Genomic DNA, 7,462 nt, shown 5'->3' with positions numbered 1-7,462 from the left:
GTAAGATTTCTTTGCAACTTTGTAAGTAAGATTTCTTTGCAACTTTGTAAGTAAGAATAGTTACAGTTCCTAGACCACCTAGTTGGTCAATCTGCCCATCAACCAGGTCACGATGCAAAGGAAGAAGGTCTCAGTAGGCAGTGCTATTCATCATGGTCAGCATGGCCTCCGTGGTAGCTCTGAGTTCAGCAGGATCATCCTAATTAAAAAGTTGCTGAGAAGACCTGCAGATTCTGTGTGCATGGTGTTTGCTAAGGGCAGCAAAGCTGCCGAGTCCTCTGACACATCCTCCTGTTGTCCAGTGCTCCAGGGCTCTATAATGAATGCCCCGACTCCAGCCTCTACAGATGTTCAGACTCACTGTTCTGGGTCTGACATGAAGCACATGGACCATGTCTGCATCCTGGGCTGGTCACAAGAGAATTTCTAGAGATGGCCTTGTCCTTCTGCCCTCTACTCAAAGGAGCCTGGCATTACAACCTTCGTTGATTTAGGAAAGAGATTGCTATTCAAGGCAATGGGGCTTTCAGGGAAACCCATNCTTTGGGCATTTCCCCCTCCACCATCCATAGGTGGACATTGCTCAAGCTAAATCTTAGCTCTGCATCCCAGTGTCAGACACCTAGTCCCAAAGAATCTTTGTAGCAGGAGGGGGTACACACACACAGGTTTGTGGGTGGTGTGCAGATCTGGGCAAAGCTGCCTGACTCCAAACCTCCTCATCTTCATCAAGAGGCAGAATGATGCCTGGCAGGATAGAGAGTATGCTTGCTTAATGGGTGGGAAATGAGCTGCATCTCAGTTGCTAGTAGCATTGCCTGGCAGTAACTGTATATGTGGACTTCAAGCTCAGATTGCAGAGGGTGGCAACTACTGGTGGGAGTTGGCCAAGGATAAAACCCTCCTCCACCATCTTCTGCTTAATTTCCTGATGCCTGAGAGACCAGGCTGGCACGTTGGTCTCTTTCTGGGTCCCTTGTAGAAAGAACCCAAGTCCTATGTGAACCTGCCAAACCTAGTTGACAATGGCCCTTCCCAGGACATGTGACTTATATACCCAGTGTACCTTAACTCTCTGGCTCTCTCTGCTTGGTGTTTTCTGGTGGTCCTGCTTGCAGATCTTGGGAGGGTCTCACAAGGAAGGTGGGCTCTAGGTAAGGAGGCCTGGGGCCAGGCAGAATATTGGGAGCCTTGCTGGATGGGCCCTTCCTTAGAGAGTACCCATAGTCCCCCAAGAGCTGGGTGGAAACTGGGCAAGGGACATCTGAGTCTGTGGTCACTGTTGTGACTGTTTAGTCCATCCGTCCTAGCCAGTAGCTGCCACTGCAGGGCCACCACGATTCCCTCAGTCTTTCCCAGCCCAGCATGTTCTGAAGACGTTTTCCTCCAAAACCATTAAGATGTCTCTGTGCGTATATCTCAAGCCTCTTCCTGTCAATGCTTGACAGCAGGTGTGGGTGAGGGGCCTCCATCCCATTCTTTTCTTCCCATCCAGTCACCTCATCTGACCAGACTGCCCACACCAGCTCTGAGCTCATCAGCTCCTCCTTTAAATCATTGAGGAGACTCATGTCTGAGAAGGACTTTTCCATCCAAGGCAGCTCGGCTGGTTCAGGAGTTGCTGTGTGCATACTGCACAGGTCCCAGTCCTCCTGTCTCAACTCTGAGAGACCAAACTGTATGATGGTAGAGGGGTCTGATCCTAAGGGTTCAGAGATGTCTCAGTCGCTGCCCCTAGACACAGTGAGAGAGCAGCTACCCCCACCACTGCCTGTGTCTGATGACATCTCCCTATCATTGACATGACAAAGGAAGTCACTGTGTCACCAAACAGTCACAAGCTCTCTACTGCACAGGGTGTGGCTGCTTGCCATCAGCCAGTGACCCTTATTTCTGCTCAAGGGACAGTGCCAACTTGTACCCCACAAAGAGTCCATTACAGTTTTTCCTATGTCCCCAGTTCCTGGCACTTCCTACTACCTGGCAAACTGTTGGGGCAACACTTGATCTGGCTTCTTGGAGGGCTCCACCAGGAATCCTCAGAAGGATGGTGGCATTTTATCCTCAGGTGCAAACTCTGTCAAGGTGGTATGAGCCACCCACTCTAAGGAATGAATAGGATGCTNGTGGCTCTTGAGAACTCCATAAAACAGGCACACTGTGAAGTTAGTGAAACTCAGGACCAAACCCCCACAAAGGGATAGACAGCGCCCACAGAGAAATCTGATAAGATCCCCATTTTTCTGGCCAGTAGAGCTGAGCAAAGGGGTCCACAGACAAGAGACAGGGTCCTGGGAGAGGAAAGAGCCAGGAGGTAGATTCACATCATCTACATGTGGACCCATACAGGGCTCTTGGAGGGACATTTGGCCCAACACAAGCTCTGAGAACAAATCTGATGTTGGAAAGTTCATCTCAGACACACTAGAATTCAGGATGACCCACTAGCCCAACAAAACTATCAGTGTTCTCCAAAGTTAAGAGGCCAGACCCAGCTCTGTGTTGGACACTGAAGTGCTCAAGCACACCCAGAACCAGGAAAATGTGACTATCTTCCAGAAGAAAGAGAGTGTGCAACAAATGCCAGCCCCAGAACAACCAATAACAGCTGCAGTGGATGTGCTTTGTGCACACACACACACACACAAAACCACACACACACACACGTATATACATACACACATACATACACATACACACACATATACACATACACACACATACACACATACACACAAAACCACACACACACACGTATACACATTCACACATACACACACATACACAAATACACACACACACACACACACACACACACACACACACCAGTCCTTTTACATCTTCTAGGAGCCAAGGAGGTGGAGCTTGAATTTCCAGCATCATTATGGAGATCATAACCAGACATCCTGGAGACAGAACTACTTCCTCACTGAACTGAATCTTAATGGGTCTTCCAAAAAGTTAATTCATCATGAAAGTAACAGACACTTTGTGTCTTAGAACTCAGGCACACACCACTTGGGCTGGCCCTCCTTTTTAATATGATGAGGTTGGAACCAGAGTCCTGCTTACACTACACCAACCCTGCTCACTTTATTTGCCTTTTAAAATTTTTCTCTCTGGAGGCTCAGCTGGAAAGGGAATCCTTCTGTTGCATTAATTCCAAGGTCCTGGTAAAAATCTTACAGCCTACCTCAAAGCCTCCAGCCCATCTCCCCAGCTGCTGCTGTGCCTGCTACCTACAACCTCTGCCTCTTCCATAGCCTGAGTGGAAGTTCACTTCACTGACCTTTTCAAAGAGTCAGATCTTGAGTGAACTGACTTTTTCCTGTGGTTTCTGCTTTCTGGCTCACTGGTTTCCACTCTGATCACTACACTGAATTTTTTTCTTACCAGGCTCTGCTTACTCCTGGCTAATATATTGATCTATGATTACTTGTTTATTTAGTTGGTTTTTGAGAGTGGGTCTCATGTAGTCTAGGTTAGTCTTGGACTTGACATGCAGCTGAGAATAACTTGAGGTTGACTTCCCCTCCCAAGAGCTGGGATTACAGGGATACACCACTATGCCTGACCCTGCAATCTTTTATTTTCCTCAGTTAAAGAATTAATACTTGATTAGCTAATGACTAATTGGATGTATTTAAGTGCCCCTTTGCCTGCACACCACACATTTTAATTTACTTTCTGCCTTTAATTTTCATCTGCGCCATCTGTATTAACCATGCGTTTCTGGTGCTTTACCATCCGAGGTCCTGGTAACCCTAAGGGGCAGCCTCTTTCAGTGCTGGCCAATTTCTACAGACATCCAAAGACTCACTGTATAGTCTCACCCTTTCTCTGCCACTTTCTCTGGGTCATGGCTGCCCAGATGCCCTACTCTCCCAGGCCAGGATCCCGCACCAGGCTGGCTGGGCTCATGCAAAGCAACTGGTCCTGAAGTGTTAACTCTGCCTCTTCCTTCTGCAGACACCACAGGAAAGGGTCTGCAGGAGTCCCCCACTGCTCCTAGCCTCCAACTGNCCAGGGGCTTCTCCTGTGGACCGCACCCCCCCNCACACACACACCTGGGCAATGAGAGCATACCCCCTTTTTTCTCTTGAGCTGCAACAAACTTTTAGTCCTTTTGGGGGGATGGAGGGATCTTGCTGTATAGCTGAGGCTTTCCTTGACACTTTGTGCAAAGAGTTAGCCTCAAACTCATCTTCTATCTGCCTCTGATTCAAAATTCTGGGGGGTGGAGGGGTCACAGATGTGTACGACNACATGCAGCTAGTGAAGTGGGGTTTCTTTGGGTCATGCTTTGTCATAGCTTGAGCCCACTGTGTGGGAAGCTATGCATTTAAACAGATATACTCCCTCAAAAGGAGATTTTCTTGGGGTGTCATTCCCAGTCAGGTGGCATAGGGCAGTTAGGCACTGGCACTGAGCCCCATTGAAGATGTGATATTTGAGCCAGGCCTGATGGCACATGCCTTTAATCCCAGGAATCAGGAGTTCAAGGCCAGCCTGGTCTACAGAGTGACTTCCAGGAAAGTTAGGGATATGTAGAGTCCTGTCTCAAGGAACAAAAACAAAAACAAAACAAAACCAACAACAGCAAAGGAAAAAGTGTTCTTCGTACTGTCTGCTGAGCTGGCGTCTCACCTGGAGGAGGTTAGAAGTGGAAAGTCTTAGAAGTCCCAGCCACCCATGTCCTCTGGGTGTCAACGTTTCAAGTTGAAGGAGGCTGAGATTCGGGGGAATGTAGGGCATTCAGAATTAGTAGATATTTCCGTGGCTTCTTGTTCCAGCTTCTTTCTCACTGAGGATCTCAGGCTCTGCAAGGGTGCAGCTCAGAGTGACCCCCTTACATAGGCCCAAATGTTTCAGAACCACTACAGGGTGGGGAAGGGAATTGAGAGTGGGAATCTATGTCACCGTGAAGGAAAAGCTATAAGAAGTCCCCCTATGGCACACTCAACGCCCAGTCTTTCCACCTGGTCCTATGAAGCCAACCTGGCTCCCTTAACACCACAGGGGGATCCTTGTTTCTTATGAGTGGCTGTCTATGGCCGCTTCCTGCAGGATCTACCAGCTGTGAAGTCCTGCAGCAAGAGGGACTCCAGACACTCAGAGCCCGTGTTCCACACAGATTGGAATTTGAGAGATATCTTTGTGGAGGGTTCAAGGGCAAAGGCTGAGGAAGCAAGTGAAAAATACATGGGACACACTTCTTTAGGACTCTAGAGGATTTGGGTTCCCCTCCTACACACAGCCACCCCAGTCAATGCTTGAGAACACTGGAAGATGTGGATCTTCAGGGGCCACCTGATCTGTCATCCCACTACTCCCATACCCCCTGAGGGAACTGTGGGAGACCCCATTTTGTTTGATGCTTTGGAACATTTTCTTCTAGAGAACTCATGTCAAGTAGAAAGACGGACTGGACTGGTGGGACATAAGACCTTGTAACTTCTCCTCCACAGAGTGCCCAGTCAGGATGGCAGAATACTTTGTCCTAGGGTAGGGGACCCTGTCTAGACACATGTCATGTAACCAGTGATACAACCAGTATCACAAAGGTCTCAGAAAGTGCCAGGCATGTAAGTGGGAAGGGTCTGGGAGGACAGACAGGGTTCTTCCTGTTGTCTGGCACAGCCAAACCCTGAGTGTTTCCTCAATCTACGCCTTGCTCGCCCTTGGCCTGGTCTGGCACCCGTGGCTCCCCATCTGTCTGAGTATATGTGTTGAATTATTCACTAGGCCATATTAGAGCCACCTGGCAGGATGAGGCAGGGTGAGCAGGCTCCTGGCCTGTGTCCCGTCCCTCCTGCTGTGTCTTGGTCATCCCTGGCTTTGCTGGGAGATAGCCACTAATGGAGCCACAGCCAGAGCCTCCTGTTTTATGTTGTAAAACTCTTCCCTAAGACCAATGGGGAACGAATTGCACAAAGTAATTCCATTTTGTCCTGGGTATAGCTGATTCCACCCAACTGTCCCCTTGTCCCATGGACAACAAAACATAATATTTCCATGAAGTCACACCCGCAGCTTTGGGGGATGGGGTGTTCATTGTTTTACAACATAAACCTAAACCAAACTGTTTTAATCAAATGAACTGAAAAATTTGAAACTTCTGCCCTCTGGCAGGCCCCTGGTATGGTGTAGGTGTGATTTATAAACCCTGCCCCATATCTCTCAGTGGTTGGGAGGTCTTTCAGGTGTGAGCCTGCTCTCAACTGCCAGAAAATAAAGAACTCTTGATCTGGCCTTTATGGAGTGGCTTTTCCTGTGTCTCACATGGTTACAACAACACTTGCACGTGCATAGCCCATAAAAGCCCACATGCACGTGTGTGTGCATGTGCACACATACACACACATGCACACATGCATGCACCATAAATATTATAGATCACACCCTCCATATAATACATACCCCATAAGCAATACCACAGTCAAATACACCCCCACTACATGTTTGCGTCCACATCCACAAGCACACCCCCAAAGACATGTTATGAGCGAGGCATATACATCCCTGCACACCCACCCCAGGCACACAACACACAATGCATGCTCGTCCTTCCCAAGTAGGGTCTATCAACTACATTGACACAGCAACTGGAGAGGGAAGGTTTGGTGCGGCCATGTGACCTCAGCCTGTGCCATCCAGGATGCTCTTGGCTCAGGTCCATCTCTTGCTGACTCTGCTGTGGTTGGGTCTTGACTGTCGCTTTGACAGGACTTAGAACCACTTAGTAGGCATACCACTGGGTATGCCTGTCGGGGTGTTTCCAGAGAAGTCTAAGAGGCAAGACCCATGTGAATATGGGTGACATCATCTCATGCAATGGGTTCCTGGGACGAGCCAGCAGANCAACCAGTACTCATTNCTCTCTGCTTCCTGGTTGTGGGCAAACTGTNACGGGGCTACCTCGTGCTCCTGTCAGGTTGCTTTCACTGCCGTGAAAGGCAGGACCCTCAAATCACGGGCCAAAATAAAACTTTTCTTCTTAAGCTCTTTTTGTTGGGGGTNTTTAAACACAGCAGCACGGGGGTAACTAAAACTAAACTAAACTAAACTAAACGTATAAACGGAGTCACTTGTGATGGGTCCACAGAGCACGCGCAGCTTGTTTCCAGCACCACGGAGAGCAACCGAGGGGCTTTCCTTGGGCACGGATCCTACCCGGGTGGTGACTGCTCTGAGCTCTGGCGGACAGGAGGGCAGAAAGCCAAGTCAGCCTGGGCTTTCAGAGCATTTTAAGGATGGTTTTATGCTACTTTCTGTCAAGACAGAAAGCACTGCAGGGGCTTAGGTAACAGCTTCTTGTTACTGACTGATACGAGACAAAAATGGACAGTCTCATTTGGGGCATGAATAACCAATTTCTTACAAATACTCCAGGGTTTTGAATCAAGTTTTCCGGTAAGGATGATCTCATCAAATTCATCTTCTGGGGTATTTTGTGAGAAAT

Source organism: Mus caroli, chromosome 2, assembly GCF_900094665.2.
Source record: "Mus caroli chromosome 2, CAROLI_EIJ_v1.1, whole genome shotgun sequence".
NCBI lineage: Eukaryota > Metazoa > Chordata > Mammalia > Rodentia > Muridae > Mus > Mus caroli.
The sequence above is the reverse complement of the archived record's forward strand: the minus strand, read 5'-3'. Positions refer to the sequence as shown.